The 21,835-nt window shown below is 27.9% G+C and overlaps 2 protein-coding genes across 3 annotated transcripts in view; one reads left to right on the top strand and one right to left on the bottom strand.

Annotated features, from left to right (window-relative positions):
* LOC129910790 (protein artichoke) overlaps positions 1 to 21,835 on the bottom strand; it is a 435,745-nt gene that overhangs the window by 174,853 nt on the left and 239,057 nt on the right. Inside the window, exon 4 of one of the 2 annotated variants that reach the window (XM_055988333.1) lies at positions 9,898 to 9,924. The exons of the other annotated variant lie outside the window; for it this stretch is intronic. The gene's annotated coding sequence lies outside the window, so the exon portion shown is untranslated. The remainder of the gene's footprint in view (positions 1 to 9,897; positions 9,925 to 21,835) is intronic. 2 annotated transcript variants of the gene reach the window in all.
* LOC129910792 (protein folded gastrulation) overlaps positions 1 to 21,835 on the top strand; it is a 74,384-nt gene that overhangs the window by 25,455 nt on the left and 27,094 nt on the right. Inside the window, exon 2 of the mRNA XM_055988335.1 lies at positions 35 to 57. The gene's annotated coding sequence lies outside the window, so the exon portion shown is untranslated. The remainder of the gene's footprint in view (positions 1 to 34; positions 58 to 21,835) is intronic.

The following is a 21,835-nucleotide window of genomic DNA, read 5'->3' as shown; positions in this document are numbered from 1 at the left end:
TTTACTAAAGTTGTTTTCTGTTTTTTTCTTTCAGATTTGTCTAGAAGCATGTTTAAGGTAAATATTACACAAAATTTTTATTCCACAAACAATTTACATATTCGTAACAAAAAAGATTGACCTAAACTTAAATCCTTCATTAATAATTTAATTTTTGCAAAGAATATGATAAAATGTTATTTCCGTTTCTTTTAATTCAATAAAAGATAAATAAAAATAACAAAATAAAACTTTGTTGGGATACAAAAAAAGACCAAATTTTAAAAACTTTCTCTCAAAAAAAAAAAAAATACATATTTGCTTGGTTTGTGGTCAGGAAGATCGTAAATCTTATCAATTTGTTAATAAGAATTTTATTATGATTGCTATGGAAACGCATTAGACTGTTAACAAATGTATTAAGATTTGCTTGTTTTTTCTTTCTTTTTGGTGCTTTTATGGTAAATCCAAAAACCACAATTAAGATTTGAGTAAAACTTTTTGATAAGGTTCAGTGACTGTCCCATAAAAAAGATTTTCGCAATAAAATGTTCTCTCTCTCTTTCTTAAAATATTGTGATGGTGATGGTTGTTAAACAAATTAAGCTTCCTAATTAATGATAGATGATAAATATATATAAGTTGGTTGGGTATTTCTTCAAATTGTAGGATATTTTAGAGGTTAGGTTTTATTTTATTTGTTCACATTAATTTAACTTAACTAAAACCAATAAAATTATCTTTGTTGTTGTTGGTCTATTCCTGGCAGTTGTAAATAAAAAGTTAAGAGAGACACTTTTCTGCGGGTTTTGTCCCGCAGATTTTTTGTTTTGTAAATATTTTTTATTTTTATGTTGATTTTTTGGCATTTACGGGGTCATTGTTCCAATGCACGATTACATTAATGGTCTGTTAATCTTACTTTCTGTTTTTTATTTTTGTTTTATTTTACGACAATTCTGACTTATTGTACTCTCTTAATATTATGTTGTTTTTCGATTGTATTATGGAAAGCCCAAAATATATGGGTGTGAACTTTAGACTTAAAAGATGATACGGAAACATTGCAAGTGTTTAAAACAGGGTGTTTTTTGTGTTACTTATTCTGTTTTAAAGTGTTCCAAATTCTTCACGATAAAGCTTCTTTTCTTTTTTTAATCTCAAAAGACTTAAAAACTACCAATCTGCAAAACTGACAATTTACTATAGGTAGGTACAGTTTAAAAGATCATTCTTACTTTAGAAACACCCTGCAAATTAGTTATATTCTCTTAAAAATTTATAATCAATTTCAAGATCTTGTTGAATTAGTAATCATTGTCTTTTTTTGTATTTCTAAGAAACAAGTTGTTTTTATTAAAACAAAAGATACTCATAACTTAATTTTCTCTAGGACAGTAAAGATATAACTGAGAATATTTTTGAATATGCCAAGAGGTAAAGCAATTTGATTTGCATAAAAGTATTTATGTATTTTTTATGCATTAAATTAATGTCGGAGGTATACAAGTTTAATAGGAGTAATCATAGAAATCCACTAAGTTTGATAACCAATATCCTCTAATAAAAATGTTAATTAATGTTTTCGAAATGCAAGCCGAAATAAAAAAGTAATTACCTATGTGTTTAGTTTTTTTCTTTTTTTTTTTGTGAACTACTCGTAAATTATGATTTTAGAATAATATTTTGGATTCATTTAAATAAGGCTTTTCAGACATATTGTGGGAAAAATAAACGTATTTATAAGATTGAGTACGCTAATACGGAATGGATTGGATTAAATTTTAGAAACGGATATCAGCTTGTTTCCAAAAAAGCACACATCAGAAAAAAAAAAGAACTTTTGGGGACAAATAATAACAACAAATATATTTGAACTCGATATAACAATTAGACATGATATTTATATGATAGAAAATTCAAAAAAAAAATGAGTCCCAAATTCTGTCTGTTTACTTGGTGTTTGGTTTAAATACCCATCTACCCAATAGGTTTGATGACTAACGCCAATCTTTTATTTTAAAATTTGTGTACTTTATACAAATAAACCTGTTAATAAAGGCTAGTCTTGAATCTCATCAATAGGGCTGTAAAAGTAACGAAAAATGAGTACCTACGGTAATTTTGGCTCTAGAACCCATATCGTTACTCATTACTTTCGTATAAATGTTTTCTATTCTTCGAAGAGGCGACTGCTGCCGAGGACCGTGTAATTTAGGTCATAAAGAAATTGTTTAAAATTGATGTCAAATGAAAATTATGTTCGTACTGAAAATTAAAACAAACAAAAAAATTGTTTAGCCACTTTTAAAAAAGGAGATTCTTTGTGGCAACCCTATTAAAAAAAAAATGTCACATGATTAAATTTATCCAATAAAAAATGTTTAATATTTAAAAAATTTACAAAAATTACGATTTTTAAACCATAAAAGTCTTAAATTTACATTAAACATTAGCTAAGATTTTCTTCTAACTGTCAACTCTAGAACACGTGTAACCACCAAAAACGAGAGTATATAGGTAATATTTAAAAGTTTAAGACTAAAATACATAAGATTTTAGGTTTGACACTTGGTTTAGGGGTAAGAATAGACTCTAGAATACAAACAGGTTCTCGGTAACCCTACTTAATAGCTAAGTAACTCGATAGTGATTTCGGACTATTATTGTAGCTTTCTCTGGGAACGGGTCGTAATTCTGTATTCCAAAATTCTGTATGACCAATATTCTGTATCTGAAGAAAAAATTCTGTATGAACATAATTCTGTATTCCATTATTCTGCTTTTCTATTATTCTGTATTTCAAAATTCTGTAAATCCAAAATTCTGTTTTTCAAAATTCTGCAAATCCATTATTCTGCTTTTAAAAATTCTGTAATTTTAAATCTCTACATTAAAACATGTCCCTCAAGTAAGCAGAGCAAGTACCCCAAAATTATATCAAGTGGTCCCCTACTTTTGGAAAAACTTAATGTTCTGCTAACTGGATTTAAAGTTAGCAGAGCAATTACTAGAAAATGCCTTAAACTGTTAGTAAAAAATTCGGGTTTGGTTTAATATTTAGGTGCCAAACAAAAATCCAAAAAAAAAAAATTTTTACAAAAATGATTTTTTTTCTGTAATCTTCGAAAAAAAATTGTTTTTTGAAATTATCTTGAATAATTAAGTGCTTTGAGTTAAGTACCAAATTTTCGAAAAAAAATTCCGAGATTTTCCATTAAAAAAAAATATTTTCATTTTCCATATAAATTCATGTTCTACTAACTTGAATTTGTTTTTTTTTTCAAAAAATTCCACTTTTTCGAAAAAAATTGCACATAAATAATCGAATGTTCGACTAATTTGAATTAAGCGCTCCATTTTCAGATAAGTTTTCCGAGATTTTCATGTACTGCTGGCTTGATTTCATTTTTCTCAAAAAATTCAATTTTTTTCGACAAAATTCGAATGGAGTTATTAAGTGCATGACTAATTTGAGTTAAGTACCCTATTTTCCAAAAATTCTTTCTTCGTTATTAAACATAAAACCATCGACACACAATCTATCCTTTCCTTTATTAGGTTTTAATAATTTAATACACTGGTCAACAAAATTTGACTTTTTTTTTGCCACAAGAACCAAAATATACTTTTCTAGTATTTTTCGGGGTGCTGAATCCGAATCTGAAGTCAGAAAAATTTGATTGGCCTCCGTTTTTGAAATATTACCGTTATGAAATGCTAAAAAACGTCATTTTGGCTGTTTTCGAAGTTCTGTTTTTATGTGGGGTAATTCATTAGAAACAAATTTGTAACGGTTATTATAAGAACTGATATTCTACTTTCAAAAACTGTTTAAGTTTTCCCGATATCTCTTTTATTGCTCGAGATATCTTAAATTTCAGTTAATAAGCCAAAGAGAAACTAAACTTAATTTAAAGATTAAGTCTCTGATCACAGAATTTTTGCCACAAGAACCAAAATATACTTTTCTGAAGGTTTTTGGGTTGCTGAGCACGAATCCGCAATCAAAAAAATTCTATTAGCCTCCGTTCTTGAAATATAACCGTTATAAAAAAAACCTTTTTTTTGCACTTTATAACGGTAATATTTCAAGAACTAAGGCTAATAAAATTTTTCTGATTGCGGATTCGAGCTCAGCAACCCAAAAACCTTCAGAAAAGTATATTTTGGTTCTTGTGGCAAAAAAAGTTTAATTTGGTTGGCCAGTGTTGTTTCTGATTCAAAGACCGCTGCTTAAATTTTAAATATCTCGGGCAGTAAAACAGATATCGGAAAGATTTAAACATTTTTTGAAAGAATAAAATCAGTTCTTATAGCCACCGTTACAAATTTACTCACAATGTATTACCCCACAAAAAAACATAACCTCGAAAGCAGCCAAAATTACGTTTTTTTACATTTTCTAACGGTAATATTTAAAAAACGGAGGGCAATAACAATTTTCTGACTTCAGATTCGAGTTCAGCACATCAAAAACTACTAGAAAAGTATATTTTGGTTGTTGTGGCAAAAACCTTGTTGACCAGTGATATTTTCCATTTTTCTGAATTCATTTTATATCACGATTAACTCATAACACTTAACTTAAGCTGGCGAACGCAAACTGCTTCAAGGTTCTGCATAGAAAATATCAAAATTCTGTACTCCAAAATTCTGTAAATGATAAAAGAAAAATTGTTTTGATAATGAAAAAAGTGCGCACTTTTTTCATTATCAAAACAATTTTTCTTTTATCATTTACAGAATTTTGGAGTACAGAATTTTGGAATACAGAATTTTGAAATCCAGAATTTTGTGTTTACAGAATTTTAGAATACAGAATTTTGAATTTACAGAATTTTAAAATACAGAATTTTGAATTTACAGAATTTTAAAATACAGAATTTTGGAATACAGAATTTTGGAATCCAAATTTTGGCCCATACAGAATTTCGACCCCAACCCGCTTTCTCTGCTGTAAATTTTTTTTTTTAAATTATTTAAATTACTTTGGTGATATGGTGGCAACCCTTTTGCACCAACCTATGTACATACATTATTACCAATTTTGAATATCCGATTTTTTTTATTATATTTTATGTTGCTAATATTTGATGACACCTGGCAACCCTTTGCAACTCTTATAGAGGCAACGATTTTGTACATTTTTAAGCAGTTTATATTATTTGCTCTTTTTTTTTTAGAAAAATTATATTTTTTGTGACGATATATATATTATATAATTTTTGTAAGAACTAAGTAACTTATAAAACCTCCACAAATGAAAACTAAAATGTTGCAATTTTTGTTCAATTAAATGAAAACGTGAGTTCAGGTAGAAGTGATTATAATTAACAGTTAACAATAAAATTATAGCAAATTATAAAATAACAAAATTAAAAATTCCTTTTCATCAAATCTGACACGATTCTCACAAGTCTATACAACGAGTAACAGTAGGTAGGTATAAATAGTTTTATTATTCTACATGATCACATTCACGTGACACCCATTCACAATAACGAACGTGTAACTAAAAAATTCTGATCTCATCATCACAAAATAAAATATAAAAAAAAAAAACACACATCTCACCTGTTGTATGAAAAGGAAAGAAAAAACTATAAAAATAGAAATTAAAATTCAATGAAAAAAAAAAACCTTAAAAGTTGAAAAATTTAAAAAAAAAAATCACGTAACGCTGTAAAAAAGAAGTTAATCTGTATTAATGATGATCACTGATCATAATCAAACAAAATTTCACCAATTCTTCTTGACCATCAGCATCACACCATAATTATCATAAACTTGAAGATTTAAGTCTTTTACTTTAATTTTTTTTTATTTAATGAATTTGTGCATTGTTTTTTTTTTTTTTGTAAATTTTTTGAAAGAAACAATTTTTGAAAGAAACAATTAGCTAATAGTTTTTAGGCGTTTTTTATATTATTTGACCATGTCCATGAGTTATAAACTCTTAATGGAATAATTAGTTTAGAGATAAAATGTTTACATATATTTTTTCTGTATTTTTGTTTTTGTTTGATATTTTTTTTTATGTGGTAAAAATTCTTTAGGTCGATGATAAGGCTTTATTATACTGATTGTAAAGAGGCAGTAACTTTTTTCAAGGTTTTGATTTAGGAAGGTCATAATTTGGGCGGTTTAAATACAATTTTTTTTTCTCTTAGAGGTCAGTATGTTAAATGAAAATTGATAAGAGACACGAAAAATGCGTAAAACGAGTTTTAGTTTTTTTCAAAAATAAAGATTAGAGTTTAAAATGTCCTATATTTAAGTGTAATTTTTTAGATCTTATGTGAATATTGAACAGTAGTCTTAATTAAACAAATTAGAGCAATATTCAAGTATTCAGTAAATTAGGTCGTGGTTAATGCTGTGCTATAGTCTTTAATTTTTTTCAGAGATTAAGTTGTTTTGTTACAAAATGGGTATACAAATTAGATGAGTTGTAACATTACAAGTGAAGAAAATCTAAAGGACGGTTTTTTTTTTTTTAATAAAAATAGTCAACTTTATTCGATATAGTCGTATGTAGTTGAACACTATCAGTTTGTAAAAACAATTTGTAAAGCTGCGAGACGAGATCATCGATCTGACAACTGATTTTACTTCGATTTTGTTTTGATTTTTCAAACTAAAAGTTCAAAAAGTTCAGATTTTATTATAAACAAGGAAATATAAGTATTGAATCATTACAATACCATGTGCCTTTCACTCATTACATGCTTTTATTGATTACAGAATCTTGCGAAATTAGTTCGTAAATATATTTGTTTGTTAATGATGAGGCTACCTAATAGTTTAAACAAAAAATTCACTTTTTCTTATGATGGAAATGACTAACTTTCAAATATTTTTTTTCTATTTCCAAAGAAAAATCCCGTTACTAGAAGATCAAAGTAAACAAAAGCTTTATTTTCATAAGAAAACTGGAAACATTTGAACAATTGTGTAATTTGGCTCATTACAAAATATGTGTAAACGGAGTTACGTTAATTTAATAAATGCCTTCTCTTGGTATAGTTTCATTTTTTTTCTTTATGTAATAAGTTTTGTTACAGTTGTTAACTAAAGAAAATTTGAATTTTAAAAATTACACACAAAAAATGTGATGATTTTTAATAGAATTTAAGTTTTATTTTCATATACAAAAACCCAACCATCATTTTGTTCTAAATTCTTATGAAATTTAGGACAGCTATTTAGTCAGGAATATTATTGCCGTGGTGGACATAACCAAATATTTGCGGTTAATTTTAATCAGCAGCGAAAAAAAAATTATTTTATCAATTTTTGTTTTCGGAATGTTTTTTTCAAAGGAAACAAATTAAAAAAATGCGATAAGAATCACACACATTAGGGTGGGTCAAAAAAATCGAAATTTTTTTTTTTGATTTGGTACTCCGAAAAATCGATTGCTAGACCCCTCTAGAATATACACGCCAAATATGAGCTCTTTATATTAATGGGAAGGTCCTCCGCTTTGAAATTTTCCATTTTTACATCAAGCTTCTACTAAAAAAAAATAATTTTTTTATTAATTGACTTTTTAGCAAATTTCTTTTCATATTCTTGTAGGAAATTGAACGCTCTACAAAAAAGGCCTTATACACTTTTTTCGTTTATCTAACCGTTGAATAGATATTTGAGGTCCAAAAATCGAGAAAATCTTTAAAAATTCGTTTTTTGTTCTTAATTTTGTAACAAATTGAAAAATTATAATGATCAAACGCGCAAGACATATTCTTGTTGGAAATTGATTGCTCCACAAAAAAGGTCTTATTAACTTTTTTCATTAATCTAACCATTCTAAAGATATTCGAGGTCAAAGTTAAAAAAAAATATAAAAACATTTTATATTTTTAAAAAATTTTTAATTCACTGAAACTTTATTATTTTCAAATTAGCAAGATATATTCTTGTAGGGGCTTAAACGTTCTACAAAAAATTCCTTGGAATGAGATTGATTGCTTTAACCGTTTAGAAGATATTCGTATCCAAACCAATGCTCACTGATTTCAATAGTTTTCTTATGACCCGTATGCATTGCGATTTGGATACGAATATCTTCTAAACGGAATAATAAAGTTTCAGTGAATTAAAAATTTTTTAAAAATATAAAATGTTTTTATATTTTTTTTTAACTTTGACCTCGAATATCTTTAGAATGGTTAGATTAATGAAAAAAGTTAATAAGACCTTTTTTGTGGAGCAATCAATTTCCAACAAGAATATGTCTTGCGCGTTTGATCATTATAATTTTTCAATTTGTTACAAAATTAAGAACAAAAAACGAATTTTTAAAGATTTTCTCGATTTTTGGACCTCAAATATCTATTCAACGGTTAGATAAACGAAAAAAGTGTATAAGGCCTTTTTTGTAGAGCGTTCAATTTCCTACAAGAATATGAAAAGAAATTTGCTAAAAAGTCAATTAATAAAAAAATTATTTTTTTTTAGTAGAAGCTTGATGTAAAAATGGAAAATTTCAAAGCGGAGGACCTTCCCATTAATATAAAGAGCTCATATTTGGCGTGTATATTCTAGAGGGGTCTAGCAATCGATTTTTCGGAGTACCAATCCAAAAAAACGAATTTCGATTTTTTTGACCCACCCTAACACACATGGATGGTAAAATAATTTTAATTAGTGTATTGCCTCTTAAATATTAATTGTCATGATAATTTCGAAACTGTAATTGGGATGAAACGGATTAGTCACGGTTTTGATTTTAATAAATTTCATAAAACAAAATCTAAATAGATTGCTCATAGAAAATATTGTATTCGTAGACAAAGTGTCAACGAAAATTAATACATCATGATTGTTGAACACGTTTTGTAAGTACATAATTGTCCAAGAAGTTTCAGAAAAATTTTAATAAGAAAAGTTAAAAATAATCGGTATTTTAATGATATTGACAGCTACTTTTTACTAGTTAAACATTGTTAAATAAAATTGAAAATAATTATTTTTGAAAATTTTTATAGATCTGAAGATATTTGCAAATTTTGAAAACTATCTTTCAACTTTTACAGTTTGGCAATATTTAAAAAATAAAATATGTCAAAACTACTTTTCATTTTTATCGAAATCTTGTATGGCAATTATTACACTGGTTTACAAAATTAAACTTTTTTTTTGTTGCCGGAACAAAAATATACTTTTCTGAAGGTTTTCGGTGTGCTGAACTTGAATCCGAAGTCAAAAAAATTCTAGCAGCCCTTATTCTTTTATATAAGGAAAATTATTTGAGCATATTTAGTAACGGTTTTTATAAGAACTATTTACCACCTTTTTAAATCTGTTTAAATCTCTCCGATATCTTTTTTACTTCCCGAGATATCCTCAGTTGTTTGATATTTTTAAAAATTTTATAACGTCATTATCTTCTTTATGATATATGAAGCCAAACCCACTGACTTCAGTTTAAGATATCTCGGGCAATACATAAGATATTGAAAAGATTTAAACAGGTATCGAAAGATGGGAAATAGTTCTTATAGAAACCGTTACTAAATATGCTCAAACAATTTTCCTTATACAATAGAATAAGGTCCGAAAAACTCAAAAAAACGTTTTTTTTGCATTTTCTAACGGTAATATCTCAAAAACGGGAGCTGCTAGAATTTTTTTGACTGCGGATTCGAGTTCAGCACACCAAAAACCTTCAGAAAAGTATATTTTTGTTCCGGCAACAGAACCCTTGTTAACCAGTGTTATGCGCCCAGTGTCAAATCGTATGATTTACATCCTGCAAAGATTCATTATTTAATGCTAATGAGTATTATGTTCAGTTTTGTTTGCTTCTTGCATTTTTTTTTTTCAATTTCCGTGTTACCATTTTTGTCAAATATTTATAATATTTCTTTGTCCCTTTTTTTTTGTTTTATTTTTTTTTTCAAGACTTACCTTTTAACTATGCATAAAATATCCAATCTGAAATAAAGGAAAAGTATTTTAAGCATACATCTTTTTTTTATTTATTTTAAAAATTTTAATAAATGATCATGTGAGTTCAATGTTATATCATATCCCTTAAAATTAAAGGTGGATGAAAATGACTTTGTATTTGTATTTTGTATTTGTATTTATTGGGTATTCATTTTCTGTAGATTATAATTCTTTTTGACTGCACAGTATTACATAACAATTTCAGAAATTAGTTATAAACAGGAAAAATTTTGTTGAAATAGAAAAAAACAAAACAAAAAAAATATAAATACAAATTCTAAATAATATCAATTTAATTTGATAACATGGCAAAAATTAATTATAAAAAGATTCACTCTCACTTACGAATTCTTGAAATGGGTAAACATACAGGACGAACAATTTTTCTGATTGAGACTAGTTTTTAAAATATTTGGTAGCTGATTCCAGCTGATTCCAAAAAGTGGATCTCGGAAGTCCGTCTGTCAGTCTGTCTTTCTATAAACGAAGCTACAGCCTAAACGGATGAACGGATTGATGTCAAACTTGGTATGTAGCGTTATTTGGCGACTCTCCAGAGGGGTGTTTGGAATTAATTTTTTTGGATCAAAAATAACGGTTGCTCAAAAACGGCTCCAACGATTTGTTAAAAAAATTCAATTGGAAGTTTTAAGACAAGGTCTATCTTCTAATGAAAAAATTTATTTTTGAAAATCACTATTAACGGTACTTGCCATAGAACCGTTTTTTTTTTTTAATCAAATCCGATTTGCTCCAAAACTGCTTATTCGATTTCAACGAAACTTTTTGTTAAAAAGCAATTATATAATTTTAATATAAGCCAAAAATAAAATTTCGAAAAAAAATAATTTTTGGATTTTGAAAAAAATTTAAAATTTTTTTTTGAAAAATCAAATTTTCGAAAACAGGACATTGAATTTTTTTGAAATTTTGTTTTAAGATGTTGATTAGTGATTTCTATTTTATTTTAAAACTTTTTTCCAAAATTTTTTTTTAAAAACCGGCTCTCACGATTTTGATTTTTTTTTTCTCTAAAAATGCATCTTAATATATCAATCAAAACTGTATACTTGTTTTGGAGGGCAATTTCATTTCAGATCTTGTTTTATTGTTTTTTTTAAACGAATTTTATGTTTTTTTTTTTATTTTATTTTTTTTTTTTTTTGTAGGTACCTGACATTTCCCAAATTTATATATAAAAAGTCTTAAAAATCTAAGCAACTTTAACTCTAAGAGCAAGATCGTGCGACCTAGTCGTGCATTATATTTATTACTTTTTTATAAATCTTCCAATAACATGCCCTAGTTTAAAACACTTAAATCATATATCTTGAAAATTTTTTAACATCAATTTGGCCTGATATATTACCTACCGATTCAACATGATTTTACTATTTCAAAATTTGATATTTAAAAAAGAAATAACATTTTAATTTCTAAATTAAAATTATTATTTAACCGAAAATGAAAAACCATGAAAACAATAATTAAACATTAATAAAGAACAACCCTCTGCCACACATTTACCAAAAATAAAACATGCTAAAATGTATATCATGTCAAAATTGATATTACAGCATGCTAACATTTATATCAATCTAACCGCACAAAATCTCAATACTACCATTATTTTCCAATAAAATATGTTTGTTGACACATTTAATTTTCACAACAAAATAAAAAATAAATAAATAAATCAATGCTGCCAAAACAAGGGTTGTTTAGACATAACAAAAACCTCATGTTGTATAGTACAAAAAACAAGGTTAAAATAGCTCACCACCATAATTGTTCATTACAAAACCAGCAACAAACAATTTATACCCATAAAGTACCCCAAAAATATCCATAAACAATAATTTAATTTATAATTTATTCTAACAAAAAAAAAAAAAAACAGAAACAACGAAATAAATATAAAATAAATCAAGTACCTCACGAACTTGCCACATTCATATACAATTGAATTTACCAAATGTGGGTCGCAATAATACCAACAACAACAAAAACAGCAATAAGCGACTAAACAAAAATGGGTTTTTATGTGTTCCTATTTTATTTTTTTTCTCATTTCATTGTTTAGGTTATTGTTGTTGTTTATTATAATGTAAACCTACCCAAATAATTGAATGTATGTTACACAGAAAATTATTCAACAAAAATTAAAATAAAATTAAAATAAAAAAAAAAAACAATATACAAACGACCATCGACCATCCAGCTTATAACAGCAGCAACACTCTACACTACCACCACCACACCGCACCGTACCACAAAAAGAAGCAGATTTTTCAATTAGCATTTCAAATGTCTGCAAATGAAATTCACTTGTTGTGCGGTTTTTTGATGTTCCAACAACGCTAGTAAAGTTGGCGAACGAACACACCCACCCAACCCAGTCTTGCCCTGCCATTCATGAAAAATTCATCAAAAAGTACACAACACTCATCGTCATCAGTACCATGTACATTATACACAGCGCAACAAACTACGATAGGGCTAGGCCAAGCTGATGTAGGTACTTGCAAAAGAAAGAAAAAACAAGCTTACAGAAGTGACAAGAACAACAACAACAAGGCAAAGCGTGTTGATTAAAAAGTAAAAATTCGCTGTCAACATTTTTGCGTCCGTCTCGGCGTTCGTTCGTCTGCTCTTGTGTAAGACCATGCAACAATGGCAACACCAGAAATTAAGAGCGACAGCTGCTGCAATTTCTTCCCCCAAAAAAGCAGCAATGACAGTCTGCCTGCCCGCTTGTGCTGGGCATTTATGTAGATCATTGTTGATGCTGCAACAACTAGTGTAATTTTTTTTTTTTGTCTACGAGTGGGGGATTGAAATATTCATAGTCTGTTTATCGTCGTCACAATATTGCTTATTGATAACACCAACAACGTTACAGCAACATTTATCATTAAAACAACAACGCGACCAGCAACCAACAACGACCAATGACGGCGACATGTCCCTTTTAGTAAAATTTACTAAATGATATTTTGATGGGGGTTGGTGTTGTTGTGGTTGATATTGGACAAAATTTAAAGGGTTACCGGCAAAAAATGTGAAGTGTAGTCAATTTGTGTTAGAAATAGGCCATAGTATTATAGCAACATTAGACAGATATTACGCTACAAGCCAGCCTATCCCTCCCTCCCTCCCACAACTCCCTAAATTTTAGTCAATTTCAGTTTACCAAAAACGAATTTAAAAAAAAGTTTTTTTTTTTGGGAAATTTTTTGTTGAGATAGTGAAAATTTTAAATTGGAAGACAAAAATAAATAAACAATCATAAAAGAAGCTCTTTGGAAGCCTTATATAAGTAATCTGACAAAACCACAGAATCTTGATTTGAGGAAGTTGTTTTTGTTAAGATAGTAAAAAAATTTTAAATTGGACGACTAAAAATTAAAATATTATTTTAAAAGAAGTCTTTTGGAAGCCTTATGAAAGTAATCAGAAAGTAAAAGAAAAAAATCTTGCTTTAATGAAGTTGTTGCTTTTTTTTTTAGATAGGGCTCAAATAGTTTTGAGGTTGGTACAAAATTACTTGCATGCAAAGTTTCTTTGAAAAAAATTAAAGAAGCTTTTGATATGCCCAATAAAATCCGTTACTTACAATTTTTTTTTTTGAAATTCCATTCTTTAAAAAAAGAAACGTTTAGATGGGACATCAATCCATATTCATATGTCTCATTAAGGTGGGACATAAGTCCATAACAGAATTTTGTCCCACCTAATAAACCCTAGAATATGTTTTAGCAATCTACAGCCTGTCACAAATTTTACCGAAGATTTTAAGAAAAGTTCATAAAAATAATTCTGCCAATAAAACCTAAAATCCATTCTTTAGGAACAGATAATATAAAGCCTCGTGAATGAGTGTGTGAAGTTAGAATTTCTTATTTTTTATTTTTATTTTTGACAGTTGTTCCTGGTTGTTTCCGATTTTTGCTGGAATGTACCGAAAAATTTTCAAAAATGAGGTCCCTCTAGCCTCTAGCCATCCCCCCATTTTCTCGAAAGTTAAATTTTTAAAAGTTGTACTGGGTTCTAACAATGTTGCAAATGTTTGGACCTCTTAGTTAAATATTTCGAAAATTAGGGGTTGAAAACCAAAAAAAAGCTAGGCATATCTTTTCGAGTTTTTTAAGTTTTTCAATTTTTTTCAACTTTTAAAAAAGTGTTCTCAACATTGTTCCAATTGAGGTCTTAAAATTTGTATTTTTAAATATACCGCAAACTCTTTGTTTGGTCCTTTACTTTTAAATTCAAAATGTTCAAAATTGGTAGGAAAAAAACTTTTCGAAAGAAGGGGACTAGGTTTTTGGCTCTAAAACTCCCATTTTTGAAAAATTTTAAAAATAAATTCCAAAATTCCGGAACGAACCGTGAAAAAACTGGAATAAATGTCAAAAATTACAATTTTCAAAAAAAAAATAAAGTGCTAACTTCACAAACTCACTGTGAATTTAATAATACGGTAGGTCTGCTGAAACCTTACTGAACTTTTTTTTATTAAACTGTTCTAAAAAAATACACTATTCAAATTTAATCTTTGGTCTAAAGGAACTTTACACAAAAAAGTTTCAATGTTTGATAAATTTTTATCGAGAACCATCCAAATCAGTCAAAAATTTAAATCGTAACTTATGGAAGCTCTATCGAAGTCTAACTGAAGTCTAAGTTGGTTTTATGCGTATTCACATTGAACCATCAAATATTTCACAATTTAGATGGTAATTTCATAGATAAGACTCCAAAAAGTCGGTACCATATTTAAACAGTTAGTGGTTAGCTGAATGCAGCAACCGTACACAAACTCAATAGAAGCTTTATAGAAGTAATTTTGTAAATAAACTCTAAACACAAAGCATATGAAGTTACAGAAATCGGTATAGTTTTGTATATAGGTAAATATGCTATTGTACAACGGCAACGCACGATGTAATGGCAGTAAGTCGCCCTGATGACCGAAATACAACAAAAAACAAATCAAACAAAACAGTAGCTAGCAAAAAAAAAAAAAAGAAAAAAAAAAACACAAAAAACGTTTCTCTTGATTAGTATGCATCAACAAGTGACAAATCCGAACGCAAATTACAAACGACAACAACGGCAATGACAATGCATGATACAAAGCGTGAAGAAGAAGTTAGTTTTATGTCGGAATGCCGCGCCGCGTTGGAGTCGCAACTATAACAAAACCGTATGTCGTCTCCATCGTCGTCGTTGTTTGTCGCGTCATGTGTGTTGTGTACCAGCAACATGATCATTCGTCTTTCCGCCACCGCTTTTGCTAATGAATGTTTTGCTTTGGCACAAGCACTACAAAATGAAAACGAAAAAAAAAAAAAATTAAGCAATGACAGCTCTCAACTTCCAGTGTGGAGCCGGGAAATCCGTTGGAAGAAGAAAATGCATAATTATGTTCGCAGATGGAGATGGCGACAGTTATCTTGACAAATTACGTCAAATGCGTTAAGTAACATTCAGCGCAATTGCAATACAATCACTTTTTTTGTATTTTTCTGTTGTCAGTTGTTGTTGTTGGTTGTTGATATACTCATATAAGCCTAGTTGGATGGTATTGGGAAGTCTCTTTGGATAAGGCGCATCAGTTTTTGACTATGAATTTGTCTTGTGTATAGCCTTGAAAAGTTTAGCTTTAGAGTGAATAGCAGAGATATTATATTTTGTAGAGAGGATTATGAAATCTTCCTTAATGAGCTCAAAAAATCGAAGACGTACAAAAACATGCTGGTTTGTGTTGTATCTTGTGTTGTGTCATTTCACCATGACTTAGTGTCGAGATGGAGCAAGAAGACAAAGATAAATTCCATAATTATTATTATTATTGAAAGACGCATTCGAATATGTTCATTTTTATATATTTCTCAGGCAAAAGTAGGTGCTCTGATGAGAGAATGTACTTTATTAATGATAATGATATTCAAGGACACTCTCAGCTGGGAACAGACCTCCTCATTAAGGAGATATATTTTTGGATTATAATTAATTACGATGGGAGAATAAATGGCACGTAACAGATGATAAGTAGTTTTTTTTTTTGTATGAAGTCAATCAATATAATGGTGAAGGTTTGGGACAAATTAGTTGAGATTTTGGCCGAAATATTTGATTTTTTGATAAATGATTATTTTTATCACAAACGGATGAAAAACTTAAGGCATTTGTTTTCCATTATCTACAAACCTTAAAAAAATATTTATTGGAAATAAATAAAAATTACATTAGAAAAAAATAAATATTTATTGCAACTGAAAAAAAATGTCCATTTAAAAAAATATTTATTGCAACTACAAATATTTTGCTATAAAAAAAATTTATTGCAAATAAAATATGTTTTGCAATAAAAAAAAAATCAAGGTTCATTGAATATTTTTTTGTAATATTCGTCGAGTTTCTTATAATTTTGACTATTTGGCCATACATTAGCTATGTCAACTATAACATATTGCACCTAATGTAGGTATGGTCAAATTTTCAAAATTGTAACAAATTCGACGAATATTAAAAAAATATTTTTATTTTTAATATTTTTCACGGGTTGGGGTCAAAATTCTGCCGTTGTCAAAAATCTGCTTTACAAAATTCTGCTTCCAAAATGTTTTCAAAATTCTGCTTTTCATAATTCTGTTTTTCAAAATTCTGCAAAAAATTAAAAAAGGGTTTGGAAAATGTTCAAAAGCGCGCGCTTTTTAACATTTTCCAAACCCTTTCTTAATTTTTTGCAAAATTCTGTAAAATCATTTTCTTGAAAAATTATCTGCTTATTTGATTACTTACCTAAGTAATTTGCATTCTTTGAATGCATATTAATTTTTGTTTTATAAATGAATAAATTTGAAAATATTAAGAAAAAATTATTCAAAATTTTTTAATTTGTCAAATAAAGATGAATATTCAAAAATTTTAATAAGAAAAGGAATATCTTGTATCAAACAACATCGGTATTTGAAAGAATGTCAGTCTATGCATTTTAAAAAATACTTGCGACAGGGAGCGGATCATAATTCTGCTTGTCAAAATTCTGTAGGGTCAAAATACTGTAAGACCATAATTCTGTACGTCATTATACTATAAATACAAAATTCTGTACGTCAAAATACTGTATGAACAAAATACTGACTTGCAAAATTCTGTATTTTCAATACAGTATTTTTAAAGAAATTTCCTTTGATAAAAAAAAAACACTAAATAGTAGCTTTAAATATAATTATTGACAGTAAAGTTGTAATTTTATACAAACATAATTATTATTAAAGTAAAAAAGTAAATCAATTCTAGGAACACAAATCAAACTTTTATTAAACATACAAAATACATTTTACAAAAAAAATGTCAAAATCAATATTAATTTTATTTTATTTCAATCCGTTTTAGGTATGTACCTAGATTATTCAGCATTAGAAGCTTGCCTCTTTATTATGTTGATCTCTTAGAAATTCATAGTAAACCCTCATTGATAATGTAAAAAAGTGCGCGCGCACTTTTTTACGTTATCAAAATGATATTTTTTACAGCATTTTTACAGAATTTTGATATACAGAATTTTGATGTACAGAATTTTGAAATACAGTATTTTGACCAACCAGAATTTAACTATACAGAATTTTGACTTTCAGAATTTTGTTAGTACAGCATTTTGCACATACAGAATTTTGACATACAGTATTTTGGCATACAGTATTTTGAATACAGAATTTTGCAACATACAGAATTTCGACCCCAACCCCTTGCGACACTTAAACAAAAAAATTTAGGAAAGTACTAATGTTGAATAACATTAATGAGGTGTATAAGACATCCATTTACTGTTAATTCATATAATTCTCATTTAAATGTTCAATATTCTAAATTAATACTTTATGTTTAATGACTTTAAAATAATTTATGTTTGTAATCATATATTTCATTGATTTAAAATTATTTCAAAAATCATATAAAAAGCAGAGCTTGATTCAAAACAAATCACTCTTGTTTGATATTTCATTGAGCAAAGGTTGCCTAGCGCTAACGTTCTCAAAAAAGTATCACACCAGGGGGAGTGGCTTTGAGTGTAAGCCAACCTTGAATCGTTTAATTATTTTTTTATTATTTACGACGTTTTCTTCAAAGCGCCTAGATAATTTTATAAAAATAGTTCAACGAAGTTTATGGTTGCCAACTCATTTCATTTAACGTAATTTAAATTTCTCAATTATTTTATTAATAAAATTGTTTGTACATATATTTGAAAATACAACAAAATGTCTTTTCATTCATAATTGTTGTTGACTCAATTTTAATACCTTTGTTCGTTTATCTGTTCAACGTTTACTGCGGTCTTCGGACAGTATATGCGCCTCAGAATAAATAAACAAAGCTGCGATTTCTAGATTTGTGACAGATAATTTGAGAACTGATACTACACAATAGTGTGTAGTCACACCCACAAACATCAAGGACGAAAACCTGGTCCTACAGGTGTATTTTTCTTTAGTCAGCACATATGCTATAAAAAAAAAAAAAACAGAATTGGCAGAATTTTTTTGTTCAAGTATAATGCTGGCAGAATTTTGAAAAGCAGAATAGAAAAATAGCAGAATTTTGAAAAACAGAATTTTCGTTAAAAAAGCAGAATTTTGAAAAGCAGAATTTTGACCCGATCCCATTTTTCAGTTGCAAGAATTTGTTTTTTTTTTTTCAGTTAAAATAAATATTTTTTTCTAATTTTTTATCTGCAATAAATATTTTTACTTGCTCTATAGGGCAAGTATTGGTTTCGTGTCAAAAAAAAATTCGAGGTTTTAATCGAAACTAACATTACGATGATGGAGAAGTCCGAAAAAGTGGTTTTCTTCATGACGTCCGTCGGTCTGTGCGTCAGTGCGTCGGTTCGTCTGTGCATTGTCAAAAAAAGCTGTACATGAAGCTGCAGCCTAAACGGGTAGACGGATTTTCTTGAAATTTGGTACAGATGATTTTTTCGTAATTTCCAAGGTTTGTTTTTTTTTTTTTGTTTTTTAATATCTCGCTTAGAACATATACCTCCCATACAAAGTGTTCGAGTTATTGCAATTTTCTCGAAAACGGCTCTAACGATTTTGATTAAATTTGACCCACGTTATACTGTATGTAAATCTAACAAAACTGCGTTTTTAGTTTTTCTCAAAAAATACGTATATAGTGAAAATATGATATTACAATTTTTTTTAAATCGCTGATGTCGGCTCTTCCCGTGCATCGTTAATGAGTTATTGCAATTTTATCGAAAACGACTCTAACGATTTTGATTAAATTTAACACACGTAATGTTGTACGTAAATCTAACATATTTGCGTTTTTAGTTTTTCTCAAAAAATACGGATAACGGAAATATGGCGTAAGAAGTTATAAAAAAAAGATTACATATTTTTGCATTTCTTATGAAATTCCTTAAAAAATCAAATTATAACCAATTCAAAATATTTTTCCAAAAAAGCTTTGACATAAAAGGTACTTTTATCATAAGAGGAAGTACGTGCGGCCCCAGTCGTGCATTTTATTTTTTTTTTAATTTCAAATGCATTTTTTTTAATTGAGTTTTTCAGGTCATGGATTAGGTACAAAAAATGTAGTGGGAACAAGTACAAAGAAAGTGAGGTGTTCAGGCAATTTTAATGATTCCTGGAATAAATTTAATAAAAAGACGTCTTATAGTTAAAATTTTAGATAAGTACAACATTTTATATAAATTGCTATAACTTTAACATTGATCAGTACATATTCTCGAAACCAATTTTTTGTTTTTTATTTTTTCAATTTTTTGAATTTTGTGTTAACTTGAATTTTTATAATATTTTTTTTTAAGAAATTACAAGAATTGACGATAAGTTTTTGAGTTTTGAAATGCTTTCTCGTAGTCATAATTCTTCTCACAAAAATACCCAAAAATGTTCAAGACTTATCGTTCGACTTTTTTGTTGATTATATCATATTATATAATGGCTCATATAAATAAAAAATATTCAATACTTCTTGTGCAAGAGAATTAATAAGAATAATCTAGTTTTGATATGAATAAAATTTGGATGGAAAAAGTACATACATTCCAATTTTTCTAGTAAAAGCATTTATTTCTTTTCACTCATTATGCAGTTAATTTAAATATTTTGAAAACGATCAGTATTGTAGGCGTTTGATGATTATATTGTTCAGTGATAAAATATTTTTTCTCAGTTTTTTAATAATTTCATTAAAAAAAAGTTGCGCATACGCCACAGTGACCAATTTTGATATGTATTTGTTTTTTACTATAAACGGCTGAATATTTAATGTTTATTAATTTAGCAAACAATCATGAAGTTTAAGGATTATGACTTTATATTATAAGTTCAGGAATGGGTCGCATGTAATTACTCTTAAAGTAAAATCTGCTTTATGAAAAATATTAAAGAATATCTACATAATTGTAATCTGATTTTGTATCTGAGTTTGCCTGTAAAGCCCATTTACACAGACTATAATAATTTTACTTGGTAAAAGTCATAGAAAATTAAAAAAAATTACTTGGAAGCAAAAAAAAGTATTGGGCTATTTGGTATACGAACCTCAGAATTCTGGTTCAAAAGACAAATCCAAATAGTCTTAGTGATATCACAGCTCAAAAAGTGTCTGTTTTATATGTTAATTTAGTTATACCTATAATTTTCTTATATTAATTCTTCTGAAAAATGTAAATTATGATATAAAATGCAGTTTTCCAAGCAGATTTAAAAAAAAAATTGCATTTTATTCACAGCATGTTTCGGTATCAGTCGAAAATCCTCCTATTTTCCTTAAAAAGCAACGGGTAATATTTAATTGGACTATCATGATTCTTAGATTGTGGTTTAAAAAAAGAACCAATAGCGGTATGGTTGAGTGATTGAAATATTGAGTTTATGCTAAGGTAAACTTTATATAAAAGAATTTTTAACTACGATTTGCATTTAAAATATTTAGTAAGATGAACTTATATTCCCTATAAGCTCATACCCTAGGAGATTTATACCCGAAGGTTACCCCTACAACCTAAAATAATAATCTTTACTACACAACTTTTACATTTTGTATACCTAGTTTAAATTTTGAGTCTAAAATATTTTTTTACCACAGTTAAATGATAATTTAACTGCTCTAAGGAAAAAAAAATTATTTTTTAAAGTAAAATATTACTCTGAATTCCAAAAGCAGATGGTCTAGACAGATTTCATGGAAATTTTTCCCATTTCTTATTGACTGATGAATTGGTTTGAGATAACAAAAAGATATATTTTTGTTTGATAAAGGAAGACATATTCGTAAGAATTGTGTGAATTTCTCAGTATAAAGAATGTCTGTAAAGCCGGTTTACGGACGATGATTTTACGTGATAACCTCGTCAGAAAACAGGTTGTGTGCTTTTGTTTAAAATTAGTCAATTGAAGCGTTTACTTATTTCAAACAATCATAATTTACAAGAAAAAGCTAAAAAAAAAATACCTTTATAATTTTCTCATTTTATTAATTTTTTATGTTAAAAGCTTCCAAAAAAAAATTATGCAATTTAAAAGCCAAGTATTTCTTCTTAAGAATACATTTTTTTTAGTTTTACAATGCGCAAAAAGTATAAAAATAATTTATTGAAAACAATCATTTTCATCAAAAAAAAAAAAAAAAAAAAAAACAAATTTTTATCTTCTCACGTCATTAATTCCATTTTTTCCCTAACAACCCATACAAAATTGTATACCATCTGAAAGCTTATTGTCTATATATATATCGATCAGGTCTATGAGACATCTACAAAAAGAGTTACAATTTTTTGAACTCGATCAAATTTCATTAAAAAAAGCAAAATAAACATTTATTTTTATGTTCTCAGGCTATAGAA

Source organism: Episyrphus balteatus, chromosome 2 (assembly GCF_945859705.1).
Source record: "Episyrphus balteatus chromosome 2, idEpiBalt1.1, whole genome shotgun sequence".
NCBI lineage: Eukaryota > Metazoa > Arthropoda > Insecta > Diptera > Syrphidae > Episyrphus > Episyrphus balteatus.
Note: the sequence above shows the minus strand (reverse complement) of the source record. Positions and strands in the feature narration are given on the sequence as shown.